The 24,309-nt window shown below is 52.1% G+C and overlaps 16 non-coding genes and 18 pseudogenes across 16 annotated transcripts; all 34 read right to left on the bottom strand.

Annotated features, from left to right (window-relative positions):
- Positions 1-452: 452 nt before the first annotated feature.
- Positions 453-563, bottom strand: LOC135591305 (5S ribosomal RNA; annotated as a pseudogene).
- A 544-nt stretch (positions 564-1,107) lies between these two features.
- Positions 1,108-1,225, bottom strand: LOC135589802 (5S ribosomal RNA). The gene has a single exon (XR_010477208.1). It is a non-coding gene; the product is annotated as a 5S ribosomal RNA (ribosomal RNA).
- A 544-nt stretch (positions 1,226-1,769) lies between these two features.
- Positions 1,770-1,880, bottom strand: LOC135591333 (5S ribosomal RNA; annotated as a pseudogene).
- A 544-nt stretch (positions 1,881-2,424) lies between these two features.
- On the bottom strand, positions 2,425-2,535 carry LOC135591436 (5S ribosomal RNA; annotated as a pseudogene).
- A 544-nt stretch (positions 2,536-3,079) lies between these two features.
- LOC135589801 (5S ribosomal RNA) lies at positions 3,080-3,197 on the bottom strand. Its single transcript, XR_010477207.1, has one exon. It is a non-coding gene; the product is annotated as a 5S ribosomal RNA (ribosomal RNA).
- A 544-nt stretch (positions 3,198-3,741) lies between these two features.
- LOC135591727 (5S ribosomal RNA) lies at positions 3,742-3,852 on the bottom strand (annotated as a pseudogene).
- A 544-nt stretch (positions 3,853-4,396) lies between these two features.
- Positions 4,397-4,507, bottom strand: LOC135591304 (5S ribosomal RNA; annotated as a pseudogene).
- Positions 4,508-5,051: 544 nt separating this feature from the next.
- On the bottom strand, positions 5,052-5,169 carry LOC135589799 (5S ribosomal RNA). The gene has a single exon (XR_010477206.1). It is a non-coding gene; the product is annotated as a 5S ribosomal RNA (ribosomal RNA).
- Positions 5,170-5,713: 544 nt separating this feature from the next.
- LOC135591618 (5S ribosomal RNA) lies at positions 5,714-5,824 on the bottom strand (annotated as a pseudogene).
- Positions 5,825-6,368: 544 nt separating this feature from the next.
- On the bottom strand, positions 6,369-6,479 carry LOC135591303 (5S ribosomal RNA; annotated as a pseudogene).
- A 544-nt stretch (positions 6,480-7,023) lies between these two features.
- Positions 7,024-7,134, bottom strand: LOC135591331 (5S ribosomal RNA; annotated as a pseudogene).
- A 544-nt stretch (positions 7,135-7,678) lies between these two features.
- Positions 7,679-7,789, bottom strand: LOC135591302 (5S ribosomal RNA; annotated as a pseudogene).
- A 544-nt stretch (positions 7,790-8,333) lies between these two features.
- LOC135589798 (5S ribosomal RNA) lies at positions 8,334-8,451 on the bottom strand. Its single transcript, XR_010477205.1, has one exon. It is a non-coding gene; the product is annotated as a 5S ribosomal RNA (ribosomal RNA).
- A 544-nt stretch (positions 8,452-8,995) lies between these two features.
- LOC135591746 (5S ribosomal RNA) lies at positions 8,996-9,105 on the bottom strand (annotated as a pseudogene).
- Positions 9,106-9,649: 544 nt separating this feature from the next.
- Positions 9,650-9,760, bottom strand: LOC135591408 (5S ribosomal RNA; annotated as a pseudogene).
- Positions 9,761-10,304: 544 nt separating this feature from the next.
- On the bottom strand, positions 10,305-10,415 carry LOC135591551 (5S ribosomal RNA; annotated as a pseudogene).
- A 544-nt stretch (positions 10,416-10,959) lies between these two features.
- On the bottom strand, positions 10,960-11,070 carry LOC135591622 (5S ribosomal RNA; annotated as a pseudogene).
- Positions 11,071-11,614: 544 nt separating this feature from the next.
- LOC135591699 (5S ribosomal RNA) lies at positions 11,615-11,725 on the bottom strand (annotated as a pseudogene).
- A 758-nt stretch (positions 11,726-12,483) lies between these two features.
- On the bottom strand, positions 12,484-12,594 carry LOC135591550 (5S ribosomal RNA; annotated as a pseudogene).
- A 544-nt stretch (positions 12,595-13,138) lies between these two features.
- On the bottom strand, positions 13,139-13,249 carry LOC135591621 (5S ribosomal RNA; annotated as a pseudogene).
- Positions 13,250-13,793: 544 nt separating this feature from the next.
- On the bottom strand, positions 13,794-13,904 carry LOC135591763 (5S ribosomal RNA; annotated as a pseudogene).
- A 544-nt stretch (positions 13,905-14,448) lies between these two features.
- Positions 14,449-14,567, bottom strand: LOC135590916 (5S ribosomal RNA). The gene has a single exon (XR_010478319.1). It is a non-coding gene; the product is annotated as a 5S ribosomal RNA (ribosomal RNA).
- A 679-nt stretch (positions 14,568-15,246) lies between these two features.
- Positions 15,247-15,365, bottom strand: LOC135590579 (5S ribosomal RNA). Its single transcript, XR_010477986.1, has one exon. It is a non-coding gene; the product is annotated as a 5S ribosomal RNA (ribosomal RNA).
- Positions 15,366-16,258: 893 nt separating this feature from the next.
- LOC135590918 (5S ribosomal RNA) lies at positions 16,259-16,377 on the bottom strand. The gene has a single exon (XR_010478321.1). It is a non-coding gene; the product is annotated as a 5S ribosomal RNA (ribosomal RNA).
- A 544-nt stretch (positions 16,378-16,921) lies between these two features.
- LOC135590909 (5S ribosomal RNA) lies at positions 16,922-17,040 on the bottom strand. The gene has a single exon (XR_010478313.1). It is a non-coding gene; the product is annotated as a 5S ribosomal RNA (ribosomal RNA).
- Positions 17,041-17,719: 679 nt separating this feature from the next.
- Positions 17,720-17,838, bottom strand: LOC135590507 (5S ribosomal RNA). Its single transcript, XR_010477914.1, has one exon. It is a non-coding gene; the product is annotated as a 5S ribosomal RNA (ribosomal RNA).
- Positions 17,839-18,382: 544 nt separating this feature from the next.
- LOC135592057 (5S ribosomal RNA) lies at positions 18,383-18,501 on the bottom strand. The gene has a single exon (XR_010478823.1). It is a non-coding gene; the product is annotated as a 5S ribosomal RNA (ribosomal RNA).
- Positions 18,502-19,394: 893 nt separating this feature from the next.
- Positions 19,395-19,512, bottom strand: LOC135591575 (5S ribosomal RNA; annotated as a pseudogene).
- A 544-nt stretch (positions 19,513-20,056) lies between these two features.
- Positions 20,057-20,175, bottom strand: LOC135589991 (5S ribosomal RNA). The gene has a single exon (XR_010477397.1). It is a non-coding gene; the product is annotated as a 5S ribosomal RNA (ribosomal RNA).
- A 543-nt stretch (positions 20,176-20,718) lies between these two features.
- Positions 20,719-20,837, bottom strand: LOC135590506 (5S ribosomal RNA). The gene has a single exon (XR_010477913.1). It is a non-coding gene; the product is annotated as a 5S ribosomal RNA (ribosomal RNA).
- Positions 20,838-21,381: 544 nt separating this feature from the next.
- Positions 21,382-21,500, bottom strand: LOC135589622 (5S ribosomal RNA). Its single transcript, XR_010477029.1, has one exon. It is a non-coding gene; the product is annotated as a 5S ribosomal RNA (ribosomal RNA).
- An 893-nt stretch (positions 21,501-22,393) lies between these two features.
- Positions 22,394-22,512, bottom strand: LOC135591451 (5S ribosomal RNA). Its single transcript, XR_010478528.1, has one exon. It is a non-coding gene; the product is annotated as a 5S ribosomal RNA (ribosomal RNA).
- A 544-nt stretch (positions 22,513-23,056) lies between these two features.
- LOC135589610 (5S ribosomal RNA) lies at positions 23,057-23,175 on the bottom strand. Its single transcript, XR_010477017.1, has one exon. It is a non-coding gene; the product is annotated as a 5S ribosomal RNA (ribosomal RNA).
- Positions 23,176-23,719: 544 nt separating this feature from the next.
- LOC135589598 (5S ribosomal RNA) lies at positions 23,720-23,838 on the bottom strand. The gene has a single exon (XR_010477005.1). It is a non-coding gene; the product is annotated as a 5S ribosomal RNA (ribosomal RNA).
- Between the last annotated feature and the right edge of the window lie 471 nt (positions 23,839-24,309).

Below are 24,309 nucleotides of genomic sequence, written 5' to 3'. Positions count from 1 at the left end.
CCATTGTCGGATCCCTCCGATGCCCACGAGGCCGACCGCGTACCGGACACGGCAAGCGCGCGCCGAAACCATCGGGACTTTCTCGAACGAACTCGGAATCGCTATTGCGGCCCCATTCCGGAAAGCTCTCTCCGAGCCCCACGAGACTGACTGCGTAGCGGTCACGGCAAATTCCGAGGCCCAAAACCATCGCCTCGGAGGTCGACGGGAGAGGTTTTGGCCGCTCGGGGCGCAAAAAGGAGTGCAACACGAGGACTTCCCAGGGGGTCACCCATCCTAGAACCATGTCTGGTCATTGTATGTTTTATGAAGAAATTTTTAGATGATGATTTCATTATTCTCCTGCTATATATATGTTAATGACATATTTATTGTTGGCCATAATGCTGGAAAAATTGAAAAGCTTAAAAGAGAGTTTTAAGTAAGTCTTTTGGCCGCTCGGGGCGCAAAAAGGAGTGCAACACGAGGACTTCCCAGGGGGTCACCCATCCTAGTACTACTCTCGCCCAAGCACGCTTAACTTCGGAGTTCTGATGGGATCCGGTGCTGGTATGATCGCACTCGTTTTGTGTGCGTCGTCCCTCGCCTTGGTGCACGTCGCGGACGGCGCATCGACGACCGGAGCCCCGAAACCTCTCGAACGATCTCGGAATCGCCATTGTCGGATCCCTCCGGTGCCCACGAGGCCGACCGCGTACCGGACACGGCAAGTGCGCGCCGAAACCATCGGGACTTTCTCGAACGAACTCGGAATCGCTATTGCGGCCCCATTCCGGAAAGCTCTCTCCGAGCCCCACGAGACTGACTGCGTAGCGGTCACGGCAAATTCCAAGGCCCAAAACCATCGCCTCGGAGGTCGACGGGAGAGGTTTTGGCCGCTCGGGGCGCAAAAAGGAGTGCAACACGAGGACTTCCAAGGGGGTCACCCATCCTAGAACCATGTCTGGTCATTGTATGTTTTATGAAGAAATTTTTAGATGATGATTTCATTATTCTCCTGCTATATATATGTTAATGACATATTTATTGTTGGCCATAATGCTGGAAAAATTGAAAAGCTTAAAAGAGAGTTTTAAGTAAGTCTTTTGGCCGCTCGGGGCGCAAAAAGGAGTGCAACACGAGGAATTCCCAGGGGTAACCCATCCTAGTACTACTCTCGCCCAAGCACGCTTAACTTCGAAGTTCTGATGGGATCCGGTGCTTTAGTGCTGGTATGATCGCACTCGTTTTGTGTGCGTCGTCCCTCGCCTTTGTGCACGTCGCGGACGGCGCATCGACGACCGGAGCCCCGAAACCTCTCGAACGATCTCGGAATCGCCATTGTCGGATCCCTCCGATGCCCACGAGGCCGACCGCGTACCGGACACAGCAAGCGCGCGCCGAAACCATCGGGACTTTCTCGAACGAACTCGGAATCGCTATTGCGGCCCCATTCCGGAAAGCTCTCTCCGAGCCCCACGAGACTGAATGCGTAGCGGTCACGGCAAATTCCGAGGCCCAAAACCATCGCCTCGGAGGTCGACGGGAGAGGTTTTGGCCGCTCGGGGCGCAAAAAGGAGTGCAACACGAGAACTTCCCAGGGGGTCACCCATCCTAGAACCATGTCTGGTCATTGTATGTTTTATGAAGAAATTTTTAGATGATGATTTCATTATTCTCCTGCTATATATATGTTAATGACATATTTATTGTTGGCCATAATGATGGAAAAATTGAAAAGCTTAAAAGAGAGTTTTAAGTAAGTCTTTTGGCCGCTCGGGGCGCAAAAAGGAGTGCAACACGAGGACTTCCCAGGGGGTCACCCATCCTAGTACTACTCTCGCCCAAGCGCGCTTAACTTCGGAGTTCTGATGGGATCCGGTGCTGGTATGATCGCACTCGTTTTGTGTGCGTCGTCCCTCGCCTTTGTGCACGTCGCGGACGGCGCATCGACGACCGGTGCCCCGAAACCTCTCGAACGATCTCGGAATCGCCATTGTCGGATCCCTCCGATGCCCACGAGGCCGACCGCGTACCGGACACGGCAAGCGCGCGCCGAAACCATCGGGACTTTCTCGAACGAACTCGGAATCGCTATTGCGGCCCCATTCCGGAAAGCTCTCTCCGAGCCCCACGAGACTGACTGCGTAGCGGTCACGGCAAATTCCGAGGCCCAAAACCATCGCCTCGGAGGTCGACGGGAGAGGTTTTGGCCGCTCGGGGCGCAAAAAGGAGTGCAACACGAGGACTTCCCAGGGGGTCACCCATCCTAGAACCATGTCTGGTCATTGTATGTTTTATGAAGAAATTTTTAGATGATGATTTCATTATTCTCCTGCTATATATATGTTAATGACATATTTATTGTTGGCCATAATGCTGGAAAAATTGAAAAGCTTAAAAGAGAGTTTTAAGTAAGTCTTTTGGCCGCTCGGGGCGCAAAAAGGAGTGCAACACGAGGACTTCCCAGGGGGTCACCCATCCTAGTACTACTCTCGCCCAAGCACGCTTAACTTCGGAGTTCTGATGGGATCCGGTGCTGGAATGATCGCACTCGTTTTGTGTGCGTCGTCCCTCGCCTTGGTGCACGTCGCGGACGGCGCATCGACGACCGGAGCCCCGAAACCTCTCGAACGATCTCGGAATCGCCATTGTCGGATCCCTCCGGTGCCCACGAGGCCGACCGCGTACCGGCCACGGCAAGTGCGCGCCGAAACCATCGGGACTTTCTCGAACGAACTCGGAATCGCTATTGCGGCCCCATTCCGGAAAGCTCTCTCCGAGCCCCACGAGACTGACTGCGTAGCGGTCACGGCAAATTCCAAGGCCCAAAACCATCGCCTCGGAGGTCGACGGGAGAGGTTTTGGCCGCTCGGGGCGCAAAAAGGAGTGCAACACGAGGACTTCCAAGGGGGTCACCCATCCTAGAACCATGTCTGGTCATTGTATGTTTTATGAAGAAATTTTTAGATGATGATTTCATTATTCTCCTGCTATATATATGTTAATGACATATTTATTGTTGGCCATAATGCTGGAAAAATTGAAAAGCTTAAAAGAGAGTTTTAAGTAAGTCTTTTGGCCGCTCGGGGCGCAAAAAGGAGTGCAACACGAGGAATTCCCAGGGGTAACCCATCCTAGTACTACTCTCGCCCAAGCACGCTTAACTTCGAAGTTCTGATGGGATCCGGTGCTTTAGTGCTGGTATGATCGCACTCGTTTTGTGTGCGTCGTCCCTCGCCTTTGTGCACGTCGCGGACGGCGCATCGACGACCGGAGCTCCGAAACCTCTCGAACGATCTCGGAATCGCCATTGTCGGATCCCTCCGATGCCCACGAGGCCGACCGCGTACCGGACACAGCAAGCGCGCGCCGAAACCATCGGGACTTTCTCGAACGAACTTGGAATCGCTATTGCGGCCCCATTCCGGAAAGCTCTCTCCGAGCCCCACGAGACTGAATGCGTAGCGGTCACGGCAAATTCCGAGGCCCAAAACCATCGCCTTGGAGGTCGACGGGAGAGGTTTTGGCAGCTCGGGGCGCAAAAAGGAGTGCAACACGAGAACTTCCCAGGGGGTCACCCATCCTAGAACCATGTCTGGTCATTGTATGTTTTATGAAGAAATTTTTAGATGATGATTTCATTATTCTCCTGCTATATATATGTTAATGACATATTTATTGTTGGCCATAATGATGGAAAAATTGAAAAGCTTAAAAGAGAGTTTTAAGTAAGTCTTTTGGCCGCTCGGGGCGCAAAAAGGAGTGCAACACGAGGACTTCCCAGGAGGTCACCCATCCTAGGACTACTCTCGCCGAAGCACGCTTAACTTCGGAGTTCTGATGGGATCCGGTGCTGGTATGATCGCACTCGTTTTGTGTGCGTCGTCCCTCGCCTTTGTGCACGTCGAGGACGGCGCATCGACGACCGGAGCCCCGAAACCTCTCGAACGATCTCGGAATCGCCATTGTCGGATCCCTCCGATGGCCACGAGGCCGACCGCGTACCGGACACGGCAAGCGCGCGCCGAAACCATCGGGACTTTCTCGAACGAACTCGGAATCGCTATTGCGGCCCCATTCCGGAAAGCTCTCTCCGAGCCCCACGAGACTGACTGCGTAGCGGTCACGGCAAATTCCGAGGCCCAAAACCATCGCCTCGGAGGTCGACGGGAGAGGTTTTGGCCGCTCGGGGCGCAAAAAGGAGTGCAACACGAGGACTTCCCAAGGGGTCACCCATCCTAGAACCATGTCTGGTCATTGTATGTTTTATGAAGAAATTTTTAGATGATGATTTCATTATTCTCCTGCTATATATATGTTAATGACATATTTATTGTTGGCCATAATGCTGGAAAAATTGAAAAGCTTAAAAGAGAGTTTTAAGTAAGTCTTTTGGCCGCTCGGGGCGCAAAAAGGAGTGCAACACGAGGACTTCCCAGGGGGTCACCCATCCTAGTACTACTCTCGCCCAAGCACGCTTAACTTCGGAGTTCTGATGGGATCCGGTGCTGGTATGATCGCACTCGTTTTGTGTGCGTCGTCCCTCGCCTTGGTGCACGTCGCGGACGGCGCATCGACGACCGGAGCCCCGAAACCTCTCGAACGATCTCGGAATCGCCATTGTCGGATCCCTCCGGTGCCCACGAGGCCGACCGCGTACCGGACACGGCAAGTGCGCGCCGAAACCATCGGGACTTTCTCGAACGAACTCGGAATCGCTATTGCGGCCCCATTCCGGAAAGCTCTCTCCGAGCCCCACGAGACTGACTGCGTAGCGGTCACGGCAAATTCCAAGGCCCAAAACCATCGCCTCGGAGGTCGACGGGAGAGGTTTTGGCCGCTCGGGGCGCAAAAAGGAGTGCAACACGAGGACTTCCAAGGGGGTCACCCATCCTAGAACCATGTCTGGTCATTGTATGTTTTATGAATAAATTTTTAGATGATGATTTCATTATTCTCCTGCTATATATATGTTAATGACATATTTATTGTTGGCCATAATGCTGGAAAAATTGAAAAGCTTAAAAGAGAGTTTTAAGTAAGTCTTTTGGCCGCTCGGGGCGCAAAAAGGAGTGCAACACGAGGAATTCCCAGGGGTAACCCATCCTAGTACTACTCTCGCCCAAGCACGCTTAACTTCGAAGTTCTGATGGGATCCGGTGCTTTAGTGCTGGTATGATCGCACTCGTTTTGTGTGCGTCGTCCCTCGCCTTTGTGCACGTCGCGGACGGCGCATCGACGACCGGAGCCCCGAAACCTCTCGAACGATCTCGGAATCGCCATTGTCGGATCCCTCCGATGCCCACGAGGCCGACCGCGTACCGGACACAGCAAGCGCGCGCCGAAACCATCGGGACTTTCTCGAACGAACTCGGAATCGCTATTGCGGCCCCATTCCGGAAAGCTCTCTCCGAGCCCCACGAGACTGAATGCGTAGCGGTCACGGCAAATTCCGAGGCCCAAAACCATCGCCTCGGAGGTCGACGGGAGAGGTTTTGGCCGCTCGGGGCGCAAAAAGGAGTGCAACACGAGAACTTCCCAGGGGGTCACCCATCCTAGAACCATGTCTGGTCATTGTATGTTTTATGAAGAAATTTTTAGATGATGATTTCATTATTCTCCTGCTATATATATGTTAATGACATATTTATTGTTGGCCATAATGATGGAAAAATTGAAAAGCTTAAAAGAGAGTTTTAAGTAAGTCTTTTGGCCGCTCGGGGCGCAAAAAGGAGTGCAACACGAGGACTTCCCAGGAGGTCACCCATCCTAGTACTACTCTCGCCGAAGCACGCTTAACTTCGGAGTTCTGATGGGATCCGGTGCTGGTATGATCGCACTCGTTTTGTGTGCGTCGTCCCTCGCCTTTGTGCACGTCGAGGACGGCGCATCGACGACCGGAGCCCCGAAACCTCTCGAACGATCTCGGAATCGCCATTGTCGGATCCCTCCGATGCCCACGAGGCCGACCGCGTACCGGACACGGCAAGCGCGCGCCGAAACCATCGGGACTTTCTCGAACGAACTCGGAATCGCTATTGCGGCCCCATTCCGGAAAGCTCTCTCCGAGCCCCACGAGACTGACTGCGTAGCGGTCACGGCAAATTCCGAGGCCCAAAACCATCGCCTCGGAGGTCGACGGGAGAGGTTTTGGCCGCTCGGGGCGCAAAAAGGAGTGCAACACGAGGACTTCCCAGGGGGTCACCCATCCTATAACCATGTCTGGTCATTGTATGTTTAACGAAGAAATTTTTAGATGATGATTTTATTATTCTCCTGCTATATATATGTTAATGACATATTTATTGTTGGCCATAATGCTGGAAAAATTGAAAAGTTTAAAAGAGAGTTTTAAGTAAGTCTTTTGGCCGCTCGGGGCGCAAAAAGGAGTGCAACACGAGGACTTCCCAGGGGGTCACCCATCCTAGTACTACTCTCGCCCAAGCACGCTTAACTTCGGAGTTCTGATGGGATCCGGTGCTGGTATGATCGCACTCGTTTTGTGTGCGTCGTCCCTCGCCTTGGTGCACGTCACGGACGGCGCATCGACGACCGGAGCCCCGAAACCTCTCGAACGATCTCGGAATCGCCATTGTCGGATCCCTCCGATGCCCACGAGGCCGACCGCGTACCGGACACGGCAAGCGCGCGCCGAAACCATCGGGACTTTCTCGAACGAACTCGGAATCGCTATTGCGGCCCCATTCCGGAAAGCTCTCTCCGAGCCCCACGAGACTGACTGCGTAGCGGTCACGGCAAATTCCAAGGCCCAAAACCATCGCCTCGGAGGTCGACGGGAGAGGTTTTGGCCGCTCGTGGCGCAAAAAGGAGTGCAACACGAGGACTTCCAAGGGGGTCACCCATCCTAGAACCATGTCTGGTCATTGTATGTTTTATGAAGAAATTTTTAGATGATGATTTCATTATTCTCCTGCTATATATATGTTAATGACATATTTATTGTTGGCCATAATGCTGGAAAAATTGAAAAGCTTAAAAGAGAGTTTTAAGTAAGTCTTTTGGCCGCTCGGGGCGCAAAAAGGAGTGCAACACGAGGACTTCCCAGGGGGTCACCCATCCTAGTACTACTCTCGCCCAAGCGCGCTTAACTTCGGAGTTCTGATGGGATCCGGTGCTGGTATGATCGCACTCGTTTTGTGTGCGTCGTCCCTCGCCTTTGTGCACGTCGCGGACGGCGCATCGACGACCGGTGCCCCGAAACCTCTCGAACGATCTCGGAATCGCCATTGTCGGATCCCTCCGATGCCCACGAGGCCGACCGCGTACCGGACACGGCAAGCGCGCGCCGAAACCATCGGGACTTTCTCGAACGAACTCGGAATCGCTATTGCGGCCCCATTCCGGAAAGCTCTCTCCGAGCCCCACGAGACTGACTGCGTAGCGGTCACGGCAAATTCCGAGGCCCAAAACCATCGCCTCGGAGGTCGACGGGAGAGGTTTTGGCCGCTCGGGGCGCAAAAAGGAGTGCAACACGAGGACTTCCCAGGGGGTCACCCATCCTAGAACCATGTCTGGTCATTGTATGTTTTATGAAGAAATTTTTAGATGATGATTTCATTATTCTCCTGCTATATATATGTTAATGACATATTTATTGTTGGCCATAATGCTGGAAAAATTGAAAAGCTTAAAAGAGAGTTTTAAGTAAGTCTTTTGGCCGCTCGGGGCGCAAAAAGGAGTGCAACACGAGGACTTCCCAGGGGGTCACCCATCCTAGTACTACTCTCGCCCAAGCACGCTTAACTTCGGAGTTCTGATGGGATCCGGTGCTGGTATGATCGCACTCGTTTTGTGTGCGTCGTCCCTCGCCTTGGTGCACGTCGCGGACGGCGCATCGACGACCGGAGCCCCAAAACCTCTCGAACGATCTCGGAATCGCCATTGTCGGATCCCTCCGGTGCCCACGAGGCCGACCGCGTACCGGCCACGGCAAGTGCGCGCCGAAACCATCGGGACTTTCTCGAACGAACTCGGAATCGCTATTGCGGCCCCATTCCGGAAAGCTCTCTCCGAGCCCCACGAGACTGACTGCGTAGCGGTCACGGCAAATTCCAAGGCCCAAAACCATCGCCTCGGAGGTCGACGGGAGAGGTTTTGGCCGCTCGGGGCGCAAAAAGGAGTGCAACACGAGGACTTCCAAGGGGGTCACCCATCCTAGAACCATGTCTGGTCATTGTATGTTTTATGAAGAAATTTTTAGATGATGATTTCATTATTCTCCTGCTATATATATGTTAATGACATATTTATTGTTGGCCATAATGCTGGAAAAATTGAAAAGCTTAAAAGAGAGTTTTAAGTAAGTCTTTTGGCCGCTCGGGGCGCAAAAAGGAGTGCAACACGAGGAATTCCCAGGGGTAACCCATCCTAGTACTACTCTCGCCCAAGCACGCTTAACTTCGAAGTTCTGATGGGATCCGGTGCTTTAGTGCTGGTATGATCGCACTCGTTTTGTGTGCGTCGTCCCTCGCCTTTGTGCACGTCGCGGACGGCGCATCGACGACCGGAGCCCCGAAACCTCTCGAACGATCTCGGAATCGCCATTGTCGGATCCCTCCGATGCCCACGAGGACGACCGCGTACCGGACACAGCAAGCGCGCGCCGAAACCATCGGGACTTTCTCGAACGAACTCGGAATCGCTATTGCGGCCCCATTCCGGAAAGCTCTCTCCGAGCCCCACGAGACTGAATGCGTAGCGGTCACGGCAAATTCCGAGGCCCAAAACCATCGCCTCGGAGGTCGACGGGAGAGGTTTTGGCCGCTCGGGGCGCAAAAAGGAGTGCAACACGAGAACTTCCCAGGGGGTCACCCATCCTAGAACCATGTCTGGTCATTGTATGTTTTATGAAGAAATTTTTAGATGATGATTTCATTATTCTCCTGCTATATATATGTTAATGACATATTTATTGTTGGCCATAATGATGGAAAAATTGAAAAGCTTAAAAGAGAGTTTTAAGTAAGTCTTTTGGCCGCTCGGGGCGCAAAAAGGAGTGCAACACGAGGACTTCCCAGGAGGTCACCCATCCTAGTACTACTCTCGCCGAAGCACGCTTAATTCGGAGTTCTGATGGGATCCGGTGCTGGTATGATCGCACTCGTTTTGTGTGCGTCGTCCCTCGCCTTTGTGCACGTCGAGGACGGCGCATCGACGACCGGAGCCCCGAAACCTCTCGAACGATCTCGGAATCGCCATTGTCGGATCCCTCCGATGCCCACGAGGCCGACCGCGTACCGGACACGGCAAGCGCGCGCCGAAACCATCGGGACTTTTTCGAACGAACTCGGAATCGCTATTGCGGCCCCATTCCGGAAAGCTCTCTCCGAGCCCCACGAGACTGACTGCGTAGCGGTCACGGCAAATTCCGAGGCCCAAAACCATCGCCTCGGAGGTCGACGGGAGAGGTTTTGGCCGCTCGGGGCGCAAAAAGGAGTGCAACACGAGGACTTCCCAAGGGGTCACCCATCCTAGAACCATGTCTGGTCATTGTATGTTTTATGAAGAAATTTTTAGATGATGATTTCATTATTCTCCTGCTATATATATGTTAATGACATATTTATTGTTGGCCATAATGCTGGAAAAATAGAAAAGCTTAAAAGAGAGTTTTAAGTAAGTCTTTTGGCCGCTCGGGGCGCAAAAAGGAGTGCAACACGAGGACTTCCCAGGGGGTCACCCATCCTAGTACTACTCTCGCCCAAGCACGCTTAACTTCGGAGTTCTGATGGGATCCGGTGCTGGTATAATCGCACTCGTTTTGTGTGCGTCGTCCCTCGCTTTTGTGCACGTCGAGGACGGCGCATCGACGACCGGAGCCCCGAAACCCCTCGAACGATCTCGGAATCGCCATTCTCGGATCCCTCCGATGCCCACGAGGCCGACCGCGTACCGGACACGGCAAGCGCGCGCCGAAACCATCGGGACTTTCTCGAACGAACTCGGAATCGCTATTGCGGCCCCATTCCGGAAAGCTCTCTCCGAGCCCCACGAGACTGACAGCGTAGCGGTCACGGCAAATTCCGAGGCCCAAAACCATCGCCTCGGAGGTCGACGGGAGAGGTTTTGGCCGCTCGGGGCGCAAAAAGGAGTGCAACACGAGGACTTCCTAGGGGGTCACCCATCCTAGAACCATGTCTGGTCATTGTATGTTTTATGAAGAAATTTTTAGATGATGATTTCATTATTCTCCTGCTATATATATGTTAATGACATATTTGTTGTTGGCCATAATGCTGGAAAAATAGAAAAGCTTAAAAGAGAGTTTTAAGTAAGTCTTTTGGCCGCTCGGGGCGCAAAAAGGAGTGCAACACGAGGACTTCCCAGGGGGTCACCCATCCTAGTACTACTCTCGCCCAAGCGCGCTTAACTTCGGAGTTCTGATGGGATCCGGTGCTGGTATGATCGCACTGGTTTTGTGTGCGTCATCCCTCGCCTTTGTGCACGTCGCGGACGGCGCATCGACGACCGGAGCCCCGAAACCTCTCGAACGATCTCGGAATCGCCATTGTCGGATCCCTCCGATGCCCACGAGGCCGACCGCGTACCGGACACGGCAAGCGCGCGCCGAAACCATCGGGACTTTCTCGAACGAACTCGGAATCGCTATTGCGGCCCCATTCCGGAAAGCTCTCTCCGAGCCCCACGAGACTAACTGCGTAGCGGTCACGGCAAATTCCGAGGCCCAAAACCATCGCCTCGGAGGTCGACGGGAGAGGTTTTGGCCGCTCGGGGCGCAAAAAGGAGTGCAACACGAGGACTTCCCAGGGGGTCACCCATCCTAGAACCATGTCTGGTCATTGTATGTTTTATGAAGAAATTTTTAGATGATGATTTCATTATTCTCCTGCTATATATATGTTAATGACATATTTATTGTTGGCCATAATGCTGGAAAAATTGAAAAGCTTAAAAGAGAGTTTTAAGTAAGTCTTTTGGCCGCTCGGGGCGCAAAAAGGAGTGCAACACGAGGACTTCCCAGGGGTTCACCCATCCTAGTACTACTCTCGCCCAAGCACGCTTAACTTCGGAGTTCTGATGGGATCCGGTGCTGGTATGATCGCACTCGTTTTGTGTGCGTCGTCCCTCGCCTTGGTGCACGTCGCGGACGGCGCATCGACGACCGGAGCCCCGAAACCTCTCGAACGATCTCGGAATCGCCATTGTCGGATCCCTCCGATGCCCACGAGGCCGACCGCGTACCGGACACGACAAGCGCGCGCCGAAACCATCGGGACTTTCTCGAACGAACTCGGAATCGCTATTGCGGCCCCATTCCGGAAAGCTCTCTCCGAGCCCCACGAGACTAACTGCGTAGCGGTCACGGCAAATTCCGAGGCCCAAAACCATCGCCTCGGAGGTCGACGGGAGAGGTTTTGGCCGCTCGGGGCGCAAAAAGGAGTGCAACACGAGGACTTCCAAGGGGGTCACCCATCCTAGAACCATGTCTGGTCATTGTATGTTTTATGAAGAAATTTTTAGATGATGATTTCATTATTCTCCTGCTATATATATGTTAATGACATATTTATTGTTGGCCATAATGCTGGAAAAATTGAAAAGCTTAAAAGAGAGTTTTAAGTAAGTCTTTTGGCCGCTCGGGGCGCAAAAAGGAGTGCAACACGAGGACTTCCCAGGGGGTCACCCATCCTAGTACTACTCTCGCCCAAGCACGCTTAACTTCGGAGTTCTGATGGGATCCGGGGCTAGTATGATCGCAATCGTTTTGTGTACGTCGTCCCTCGCCTTTGTGCACGTCGCGGACGGCGCATCGACGATCGGAGCCCCGAAACCTCTCGAACGATCTCGGAATCGCCATTGTCGGATCCCTCCGATGCCCACGAGGCCGACCGCGTACCGGACACGGCAAGCGCGCGCCGAAACCATCGGGACTTTCTCGAACGAACTCGGAATCGCTATTGCGGCCCCATTCCGGAAAGCTCTCTCCGAGCCCCACGAGACTGACTGCGTAGCGGTCACGGCAAATTCCGAGGCCCAAAACCATCGCCTCGGAGGTCGACGGGAGAGGTTTTGGCCGCTCGGGGCGCAAAAAGGAGTGCAACACGAGGACTTCCCAGGGGGTCACCCATCCTAGAACCATGTCTGGTCATTGTATGTTTTATGAAGAAATTTTTAGATGATGATTTCATTATTCTCCTGCTATATATATGTTAATGACATATTTATTGTTGGCCATAATGCTGGAAAAATAGAAAAGCTTAAAAGAGAGTTTTAAGTAAGTCTTTTGGTCGCTCGGGGCGCAAAAAGGAGTGCAACACGAGGACTTTCCAGGGGGTCACCCATCCTAGAACCATGTCTGGTCATTGTATGTTTTATGAAGAAATTTTTAGATGATGATTTCATTATTCTCCTACTATATATATGTTAATGACATATTTGTTGTTGGCCATAATGCTGGAAAAATAGAAAAGCTTAAAAGAGAGTTTTAAGTAAGTCTTTTGGTCGCTCGGGGCGCTAAAAGGAGTGCAACACGAGGACTTCCCAGGGGGTCACCCATCCTAGTACTACTCTCGCCCAAGCGCGCTTAACTTCGGAGTTCTGATGGGATCCGGTGCTGGTATGATCGCACTGGTTTTGTGTGCGTCGTCCCTCGCCTTTGTGCACGTCGCGGACGGCGCATCGACGACCGGAGCCCCGAAACCTCTCGAACGATCTCGGAATCGCCATTGTCGGATCCCTCCGATGCCCACGAGGCCGACCGCGTACCGGACACGGCAAGCGCGCGCCGAAACCATCGGGACTTTCTCGAACGAACTCGGAATCGCTATTGAGGCCCCATTCCGGAAAGCTCTCTCCGAGCCCCACGAGACTAACTGCGTAGCGGTCACGGCAAATTCCGAGGCCCAAAACCATCGCCTCGGAGGTCGACGGGAGAGGTTTTGGCCGCTCGGGGCGCAAAAAGGAGTGCAACACGAGGACTTCCCAGGGGGTCACCCATCCTAGAACCATGTCTGGTCATTGTATGTTTTATGAAGAAATTTTTAGATGATGATTTCATTATTCTCCTGCTATATATATGTTAATGACATATTTATTGTTGGCCATAATGCTGGAAAAATTGAAAAGCTTAAAAGAGAGTTTTAAGTAAGTCTTTTGGCCGCTCGGGGCGCAAAAAGGAGTGCAACACGAGGACTTCCCAGGGGTTCACCCATCCTAGTACTACTCTCGCCCAAGCACGCTTAACTTCGGAGTTCTGATGGGATCCGGTGCTGGTATGATCGCACTCGTTTTGTGTGCGTCGTCCCTCGCCTTGGTGCACGTCGCGGACGGCGCATCGACGACCGGAGCCCCGAAACCTCTCGAACGATCTCGGAATCGCCATTGTCGGATCCCTCCGATGCCCACGAGGCCGACCGCGTACCGGACACGGCAAGCGCGCGCCGAAACCATCGGGACTTTCTCGAACGAACTCGGAATCGCTATTGCGGCCCCATTCCGGAAAGCTCTCTCCGAGCCCCACGAGACTAACTGCGTAGCGGTCACGGCAAATTCCGAGGCCCAAAACCATCGCCTCGGAGGTCGACGGGAGAGGTTTTGGCCGCTCGGGGCGCAAAAAGGAGTGCAACACGAGGACTTCCAAGGGGGTCACCCATCCTAGAACCATGTCTGGTCATTGTATGTTTTATGAAGAAATTTTTAGATGATGATTTCATTATTCTCCTGCTATATATATGTTAATGACATATTTATTGTTGGCCATAATGCTGGAAAAATTGAAAAGCTTAAAAGAGAGTTTTAAGTAAGTCTTTTGGCCGCTCGGGGCGCAAAAAGGAGTGCAACACGAGGACTTCCCAGGGCGTCACCCATCCTAGTACTACTCTCGCCCAAGCACGCTTAACTTCGGAGTTCTGATGGGATCCGGGGCTAGTATGATCGCAATCGTTTTGTGTACGTCGTCCCTCGCCTTTGTGCACGTCGCGGACGGCGCATCGACGACCGGAGCCCCGAAACCTCTCGAACGATCTCGGAATCGCCATTGTCGGATCCCTCCGATGCCCACGAGGCCGACCGCGTACCGGACACGGCAAGCGCGCGCCGAAACCATCGGGACTTTCTCGAACGAACTCGGAATCGCTATTGCGGCCCCATTCCGGAAAGCTCTCTCCGAGCCCCACGAGACTGACTGCATAGCGGTCACGGCAAATTCCGAGGCCCAAAACCATCGCCTCGGAGGTCGACGGGAGAGGTTTTGGCCGCTCGGGGCGCAAAAAGGAGTGCAACACGAGGACTTCCCAGGGGGTCACCCATCCTAGAACCATGTCTGGTCATTGTATGTTTTATGAAGAAATTTTTAGATGATGATTTCATTATTCTCCTGCTATATATATGTTAATGACATATTTATTGTTGGCCATAATGCTGGAAAAATTGAAAAGCTTAAAAGAGAGTTTTAAGTAAGTCTTTTGGCCGCTCGGGGCGCAAAAAGGAGTGCAACACGAGGACTTCCTAAGGGGTCACCCATCCTAGTACTACTCTCGCCCAAGCAGGCTTAACTTCGGAGTTCTGATTGGATCCGGTGCTTTAGTCCTTGTATGATCGCACTCGTTTTGTGTGCGTCGTCCCTCGCCTTTGTGCACGTCGCGGACGGCGCATCGACGACCGGAGCCCCGAAACCTCTCGAACGATCTCGGAATCGCCATTGTCGGATCCCTCCGATGCCCACGAGGCCGACCGCGTACCGGACACGGCAAGCGCGCGCCGAAACCATCGGGACTTTCTCGAACGAACTCGGAATCGCTATTGCGGCCCCATTCCGGAAAGCTCTCTCCGAGCCCCACGAGACTGACTGCGTAGCGGTCACGGCAAATTCCGAGGCCCAAAACCATCGCCTCGGAGGTCGACGGGAGAGGTTTTGGCCGCTCGGGGCGCAAAAAGGAGTGCAACACGAGGACTTCCCAGGGGGTCACCCATCCTAGAACCATGTCTGGTCATTGTATGTTTTATGAAGAAATTTTTAGATGATGATTTCATTATTCTCCTGCTAAATATATGTTAATGGGGCGCAAAAAGGAGTGCAACACGAGGACTTCCCAGGGGGTCACCCATCCTAGAACCATGTCTGGTTATTGTATGTTTTATGAAGAAATTTTTTGATGATGATTTCATTATTCTCCTGCTATATATATGTTAATGACATATTTATTGTTGGCCATAATGCTGGAAAAATTGAAAAGCTTAAAAGAGAGTTTTAAGTAAGTCTTTTGGCCGCTCGGGGCGCAAAAAGGAGTGCAACACGAGGACTTCCCAGGGGGTCACCCATCCTAGTACAACTCTCGCCCAAGCACGCTTAACTTCGAAGTTCTGATGGGATCCGGGGCTTTAGTGCTTGTATGATCGCACTTGTTTTGTCTGCGTCGTCCCTCGCCTTTGTGCACGTCGCGGACGGCGCATCGACGACCGGAGCCCCGAAACCTCTCGAACGATCTCGGAATCGCCATTGTCGGATCCCTCCGATGCCCACGAGGCTGACCGCGTACCGGACACGGCAAGCGCGCGCCGAAACCATCGGGACTTTCTCGAACGAACTCGGAATCGCTATTGCGGCCCCATTCCGGAAAGCTCTCTCCGAGCCCCACGAGACTGACTGCGTAGCGGTCACGGCAAATTCCGAGGCCCAAAACCATCGCCTCGGAGGTCGACGGGAGAGGTTTTGGCCGCTCGGGGCGCAAAAAGGAGTGCAACACGAGGACTTCCCAGGGGGTCACCCATCCTAGAACCATGTCTGGTCATTGTATGTTTTATGAAGAAATTTTTAGATGATGATTTCATTATTCTCCTGCTAAATATATGTTAATGGGGCGCAAAAAGGAGTGCAACACGAGGACTTCCCAGGGGGTCACCCATCCTAGAACCATGTCTGGTCATTGTATGTTTTATGAAGAAATTTTTAGATGATGATTTCATTATTCTCCTGCTATATATATGTTAATGACATATTTATTGTTGGCCATAATGCTGGAAAAATTGAAAAGCTTAAAAGAGAGTTTTAAGTAAGTCTTTTGGCCGCTCGGGGCGCAAAAAGGAGTGCAACACGAGGACTTCCCAGGGGGTCACCCCTCCTAGAACCATGTCTGGTCATTGTATGTTTTATGAAGAAATTTTTAGATGATGATTTCATTATTCTCCTGCTATATATATGTTAATGACATATTTATTGTTGGCCAAAATGCTGGAAAAATTGAAAAGCTTAAAAGAGAGTTTTAAGTTAGTCTTTTGGCCGCTCGGGGCACAAAAAGGAGTGCAACACGAGGACATCCCAGGTGGTCACCCATCCTAGTACTAATCTCGCCCAAGCACGCTTAACTTAGGAATTCTTATGGGATCCGGTGCTTTAGTGCTGGTATGATCGAACTCGTTTTGTGTGCGTCGTCCCTCGCCATTGTGCACGTCGCGGACGGCGCATCGACGACCGGAGCCCCGAAACCTCTCGAACTATCTCGGAATCGCCATTGTCGGATCCCTCCGATGCCCACGAGGCCGACCGCGTACCGGACACGGCAAGCGCGCGCCGAAACCATCGGGACTTTCTCGAACGAACTCGGAATCGCTATTGCGGCCCCATTCCGGAAAGCTCTCTCCGAGCCCCACGAGACTGACAGCGTAGCGGTCACGGCAAATTCCGAGGCCCAAAACCATCGCCTCGGAGGTCGACGGGAGAGGTTTTGGCCGCTCGGGGCGCAAAAAGGAGTGCAACACGAGGACTTCCCAGGGGGTCACCCATCCTAGAACCATGTCTGGTCATTGTATGTTTTATGAAGAAATTTTTAGATGATGATTTCATTATTCTCCTGCTATATATATGTTAATGACATATTTATTGTTGGCCATAATGCTGGAAAAATTGAAAAGCTTAAAAGAGAGTTTTAAGTAAGTCTTTTGGCCGCTCGGGGCGTAAAAAGAAGTGCAACACGAGGACTTCCCAGGGGGTCACCCATCCTAGTACTACTATCGCCAAAGCATGCTTAACTTCGGAGTTCTGATGGGATCCGATACTTTAGTGCTGGTATGATCGCACTCGTGTTGTGTGCGTCGTCCCTCGCCTTTGTGCACGTCGCGGACGGCGCATCGACGACCGGAGCCCCGAAACCTCTCGAACGATCTCGGAATCGCCATTGTCGGATCCCTCCGATGCCCACGAGGCCGACCGCGTACCGGACATGGCAAGCGCGCGCCGAAACCATCGGGACTTTCTCGAACGAACTCGGAATCGCTATTGCGGCCCCATTCCGGAAAGCTCTCTCCGAGCCCCACGAGACTGACTGCGTAGCGGTCACGGCAAATTCCGAGGCCCAAAACCATCGCCTCGGAGGTCGACGGGAGAGGTTTTGGCCGCTCGGGGCGCAAAAAGGAGTGCAACACGAGGACTTCCCAGGGGGTCACCCATCCTAGAACCATGTCTGGTCATTGTATGTTTTATGAAGAAATTTTTAGATGATGATTTCATTATTCTCCTGCTAAATATATGTTAATGGGGCGCAAAAAGGAGTGCAACACGAGGACTTCCCAGGGGGTCACCCATCCTAGAACCATGTCTGGTCATTGTATGTTTTATGAAGAAATTTTTAGATGATAATTTCATTATTCTCCTGCTATATATATGTTAATGACATATTTATTGTTGGCCATAATGCTGGAAAAATTGAAAAGCTTAAAAGAGAGTTTTAAGTAAGTCTTTTGGCCGCTCGGGGCGTAAAAAGAAGTGCAACACGAGGACTTCCCAGGGGGTCACCCATCCTAGTACTACTCTCGCCAAAGCATGCTTAACTTCGGAGTTCTGATGGGATCCGATACTTTAGTGCTGGTATGATCGCACTCGTGTTGTGTGCGTCGTCCCTCGCCTTTGTGCACGTCGCGGACGGCGCATCGACGACCGGAGCCCCGAAACCTCTCGAACGATCTCGGAATCGCCATTGTCGGATCCCTCCGATGCCCACGAGGCCGACCGCGTACCGGACACGGCAAGCGCGCGCCGAAACCATCGGGACTTTCTCGAACGAACTCAGAATCGCTATTGCGGCCCCATTCCGGAAAGCTCTCTCCGAGCCCCACGAGACTGACTGCATAGCGGTCACGGCAAATTCCGAGGCCCAAAACCATCGCCTCGGAGGTCGACGGGAGAGGTTTTGGCCGCTCGGGGCGCAAAAAGGAGTGCAACACGAGGACTTCCCAGGGGGTCACCCATCCTAGAACCATGTCTGGTCATTGTATGTTTTATGAAGAAATTTTTACATGATGATTTCATTATTCTCCTGCTATATATATGTTAATGACATATTTATTGTTGGCCATAATGCTGGAAAAATTGAAAAGCTTAAAAGAGAGTTTTAAGTAAGTCTTTTGGCCGCTCGGGGCGCAAAAAGGAGTGCAACACGAGGACTTCCCAGGGGGTCACCCAACTTAGTACTACTCTCGCCCAAGCACGCTTAACATCGGAGTTCTGATGGGATCCGGTGCTTTAGTGCTGGTATGATCGCACTCGTTTACTGTGCGTCGTCCCTCGCCTTTGTGCACGTCGCGGACGGCGCATCGACGACCGGAGCCCCGAAACCTCTCGAACGATCTCGGAATCGCCATTGTCGGATCCCTCCGATGCCCACGAGGCCGACCGCGTACCGGACATGGCAAGCGCGCGCCGAAACCATCGGGACTTTCTCGAACGAACTCGGAATCGCTATTGCGGCCCCATTCCGGAAAGCTCTCTCCGAGCCCCACGAGACTGACTGCGTAGCGGTCACGGCAAATTCCGAGGCCCAAAACCATCGCCTCGGAGGTCGACGGGAGAGGTTTTGGCCGCTCGGGGCGCAAAAAGGAGTGCAACACGAGGACTTCCCTGGGGGTCACCCATCCTAGAACCATGTCTGGTCATTGTATGTTTTATGAAGAAATTTTTAGATGATGATTTCATTATTCTCCTGCTAAATATATGTTAATGGGGCGCAAAAAGGAGTGCAACACGAGGACTTCCCAGGGGGTCACCCATCCTAGAACCATGTCTGGTCATTGTATGTTTTATGTAGAAATTTTTAGATGATGATTTCATTATTCTCCTGCTATATATATGTTAATGACATATTTATTGTTGGCCATAATGCTGGAAAAATTGAAAAGCTTAAAAGAGAGTTTTAAGTAAGTCTTTTGGCCGCTCGGGGCGCAAAAAGGAGTGCAACACGAGGACTTCCCAGGGGGTCACCCATCCTAGAACCATGTCTGGTCATTGTATGTTTTATGAAGAAATTTTTAGATGATGATTTCATTATTCTCCTGCTATATATATGTTAATGACATATTTATTGTTGGCCAAAATGCTGGAAAAATTGAAAAGCTTAAAAGAGAGTTTTAAGTTAGTCTTTTGGCCGCTCGGGGCACAAAAAGGAGTGCAACACGAGGACATCCCAGGAGGTACCCATCCTAGTACTAATCTCGCCCAAGCACGCTTAACTTAGGAATTCTTATGGGATCCGGTGCTTTAGTGCTGGTATGATCGAACTCGTTTTGTGTGCGTCGTCCCTCGCCATTGTGCACGTCGCGGACGGCGCATCGACGACCGGAGCCCCGAAACCTCTCGAACTATCTCGGAATCGCCATTGTCGGATCCCTCCGATGCCCACGAGGCCGACCGCGTACCGGACACGGCAAGCGCGCGCCGAAACCATCGGGACTTTCTCGAACGAACTCGGAATCGCTATTGCGGCCCCATTCCGGAAAGCTCTCTCCGAGCCCCACGAGACTGACAGCGTAGCGGTCACGGCAAATTCCGAGGCCCAAAACCATCGCCTCGGAGGTCGACGGGAGAGGTTTTGGCCGCTCGGGGCGCAAAAGGGAGTGCAACACGAGGACTTCCCAGGGGGTCACCCATCCTAGAACCATGTCTGGTCATTGTATGTTTTATGAAGAAATTTTTAGATGATGATTTCATTATTCTCCTGCTATATATATGTTAATGACATATTTATTGTTGGCCAAAATGCTGGAAAAATTGAAAAGCTTAAAAGAGAGTTTTAAGTAAGTCTTTTGGCCGCTCGGGGCCCAAAAAGGAGTGCAACACGAGGACTTCCCAGGGGGTCACCCATCCTAGTACTACTCTCGCCCAAGCAAGCTTAACTTCGGAGTTCTGATGGGATCAGGTGCTTTAGTGCTAGTATGATCGCACTCGTTTTGTGTGCGTCGGCCCTCGCCTTTGTGCATGTCGCGGACGGCGCATCGACGACCGGAGCCCCGAAACCTCTCGAACGATCTCGGAATCGCCAGTGTCGGATCCCTCCGATGCCCACGAGGCCGACCGCGTACCGGACACGGCAAGGCGCGCCGAAACCATCGGGACTTTCTCGAACGAACTCGGAATCGCTATTGCGGCCCCATTCCGGAAAGCTCTCTCCGAGCCCCACGAGACTGACAGCGTAGCGGTCACGGCAAATTCCGAGGCCCAAAACCATCGCCTCGGAGGTCGACGGGAGAGGTTTTGGCCGCTCGGGGCGCAAAAAGGAGTGCAACACGAGGACTTCCCAGGGGGTCACCCATCCTAGAACCATGTCTGGTCATTGTATGTTTTATGAAGAAATTTTTAGATGATAATTTCATTATTCTCCTGCTATATATATGTTAATGACATATTTATTGTTGGCCATAATGCTGGAAAAATTGAAAAGCTTAAAAGAGAGTTTTAAGTAAGTCTTTTGGCCGCTCGGGGCGTAAAAAGAAGTGCAACACGAGGACTTCCCAGGGGGTCACCCATCCTAGTACTACTCTCGCCAAAGCATGCTTAACTTCGGAGTTCTGATGGGATCCGATACTTTAGTGCTGGTATGATCGCACTCGTGTTGTGTGCGTCGTCCCTCGCCTTTGTGCACGTCGCGGACGGCGCATCGACGACCGGAGCCCCGAAACCTCTCGAACGATCTCGGAATCGCCATTGTCGGATCCCTCCGATGCCCACGAGGCCGACCGCGTACCGGACACGGCAAGCGCGCGCCGAAACCATCGGGACTTTCTCGAACGAACTCAGAATCGCTATTGCGGCCCCATTCCGGAAAGCTCTCTCCGAGCCCCACGAGACTGACTGCATAGCGGTCACGGCAAATTCCGAGGCCCAAAACCATCGCCTCGGAGGTCGACGGGAGAGGTTTTGGCCGCTCGGGGCGCAAAAAGGAGTGCAACACGAGGACTTCCCAGGGGGTCACCCATCCTAGAACCATGTCTGGTCATTGTATGTTTTATGAAGAAATTTTTACATGATGATTTCATTATTCTCCTGCTATATATATGTTAATGACATATTTATTGTTGGCCATAATGCTGGAAAAATTGAAAAGCTTAAAAGAGAGTTTTAAGTAAGTCTTTTGGCCGCTCGGGGCGCAAAAAGGAGTGCAACACGAGGACTTCCCAGGGGGTCACCCAACTTAGTACTACTCTCGCCCAAGCACGCTTAACTTCGGAGTTCTGATGGGATCCGGTGCTTTAGTGCTGGTATGATCGCACTCGTTTACTGTGCGTCGTCCCTCGCCTTTGTGCACGTCGCGGACGGCGCATCGACGACCGGAGCCCCGAAACCTCTCGAACGATCTCGGAATCGCCATTGTCGGATCCCTCCGATGCCCACGAGGCCGACCGCGTACCGGACATGGCAAGCGCGCGCCGAAACCATCGGGACTTTCTCGAACGAACTCGGAATCGCTATTGCGGCCCCATTCCGGAAAGCTCTCTCCGAGCCCCACGAGACTGACTGCGTAGCGGTCACGGCAAATTCCGAGGCCCAAAACCATCGCCTCGGAGGTCGACGGGAGAGGTTTTGGCCGCTCGGGGCGCAAAAAGGAGTGCAACACGAGGACTTCCCAGGGGGTCACCCATCCTAGAACCATGTCTGGTCATTGTATGTTTTATGAAGAAATTTTTAGATGATGATTTCATTATTCTCCTGCTAAATATATGTTAATGGGGCGCAAAAAGGAGTGCAACACGAGGACTTCCCAGGGGGTCACCCATCCTAGAACCATGTCTGGTCATTGTATGTTTTATGAAGAAATTTTTAGATGATGATTTCATTATTCTCCTGCTATATATATGTTAATGACATATTTATTGTTGGCCATAATGCTGGAAAAATTGAAAAGCTTAAAAGAGAGTTTTAAGTAAGTCTTTTGGCCGCTCGGGGCGCAAAAAGGAGTGCAACACGAGGACTTCCCAGGCGGTCACCCATCCTAGAACCATGTCTGGTCATTGTATGTTTTATGAAGAAATTTTTAGACGATGATTTCATTATTCTCCTGCTATATATATGTTAATGACATATTTATTGTTGGCCAAAATGCTGGAAAAATTGAAAAGCTTAAAAGAAAGTTTTAAGTTAGTCTTTTGGTCGCTCGGGGCACAAAAAGGAGTGCAACACGAGGACATCCCAGGAGGTCACCCATCCTAGTACTAATCTCGCCCAAGCACGCTTAACTTAGGAGTTCTTATGGGATACATTGCTTTAGTGCTGGTATGATCGAACTCGTTTTGTGTGCGTCGTCCCTCGCCATTGTGCACGTCGCAGACGGCGCATCGACGACCGGAGCCCCGAAACCTCTCGAACTATCTCGGAATCGCCATTGTCGGATCCCTCCGATGCCCACGAGGCCGACCGCGTACCGGACACGGCAAGCGCGCGCCGAAACCATCGGGACTTTCTCGAACGAACTCGGAATCGCTATTGCGGCCCCATTCCGGAAAGCTCTCTCCGAGCCCCACGAGACTGACTGCGTAGCGGTCACGGCAAATTCCGAGGCCCAAAACCATCGCCTCGGAGGTCGACGGGAGAGGTTTTGGCCGCTCGGGGCGCAGAAAGGAGTGCAACACGAGGACTTCCCAGGGGGTCACCCATCCTAGAACCATGTCTGGTCATTGTATGTTTTATGAAGAAATTTTTACATGATGATTTCATTATTCTCCTGCTATATATATGTTAATGACATATTTATTGTTGGCCATAATGCTGGAAAAATTGAAAAGCTTAAAAGAGAGTTTTAAGTAAGTCTTTTGGCCGCTCGGGGCGCAAAAAGGAGTGCAACACGAGGACTTCCCAGGGGGTCACCCAACTTAGTACTACTCTCGCCCAAGCACGCTTAACTTCGGAGTTCTGATGGGATCCGGTGCTTTAGTGCTGGTATGATCGCACTCGTTTACTGTGCGTCGTCCCTCGCCTTTGTGCACGTCGCGGACGGCGCATCGACGACCGGAGCCCCGAAACCTCTCGAACGATCTCGGAATCGCCATTGTCGGATCCCTCCGATGCCCACGAGGCCGACCGCGTACCGGACATGGCAAGCGCGCGCCGAAACCATCGGGACTTTCTCGAACGAACTCGGAATCGCTATTGCGGCCCCATTCCGGAAAGCTCTCTCCGAGCCCCACGAGACTGACTGCGTAGCGGTCACGGCAAATTCCGAGGCCCAAAACTATCGCCTCGGAGGTCGACGGGAGAGGTTTTGGCCGCTCGGGGCGCAAAAAGGAGTGCAACACGAGGACTTCCCAGGGGGTCACCCATCCTAGAACCATGTCTGGTCATTGTATGTTTTATGAAGAAATTTTTACATGATGATTTCATTATTCTCCTGCTATATATATGTTAATGACATATTTATTGTTGGCCATAATGCTGGAAAAATTGAAAAGCTTAAAAGAGAGTTTTAAGTAAGTCTTTTGGCCGCTCGGGGCGCAAAAAGGAGTGCAACACGAGGACTTCCCAGGGGGTCACCCAACTTAGTACTACTCTCGCCCAAGCACGCTTAACTTCGGAGTTCTGATGGGATCCGGTGCTTTAGTGCTGGTATGATCGCACTCGTTTACTGTGCGTCGTCCCTCGCCTTTGTGCACGTCGCGGACGGCGCATCGACGACCGGAGCCCCGAAACCTCTCGAACGATCTCGGAATCGCCATTGTCGGATCCCTCCGATGCCCACGAGGCCGACCGCGTACCGGACACGGCAAGCGCGCGCCGAAACCATCGGGACTTTCTCGAACGAACTCGGAATCGCTATTGCGGCCCCATTCCGGAAAGCTCTCTCCGAGCCCCACGAGACTGACAGCGTAGCGGTCACGGCAAATTCCGAGGCCCAAAACCATCGCCTCGGAGGTCGACGGGAGAGGTTTTGGCCGCTCGGGGCGCAAAAAGGAGTGCAACACGAGGACTTCCCAGGGGGTCACCCATCCTAGAACCATGTCTGGTCATTGTATGTTTTATGAAGAAATTTTTAGATGATAATTTCATTATTCTCCTGCTATATATATGTTAATGACATATTTATTGTTGGC

This window comes from Musa acuminata, chromosome BXJ1-8 (genome assembly GCF_036884655.1).
Source record: "Musa acuminata AAA Group cultivar baxijiao chromosome BXJ1-8, Cavendish_Baxijiao_AAA, whole genome shotgun sequence".
Classification (NCBI taxonomy): Eukaryota; Viridiplantae; Streptophyta; class Magnoliopsida; order Zingiberales; family Musaceae; genus Musa; species Musa acuminata.
Note: the sequence above shows the minus strand (reverse complement) of the source record. Positions and strands in the feature narration are given on the sequence as shown.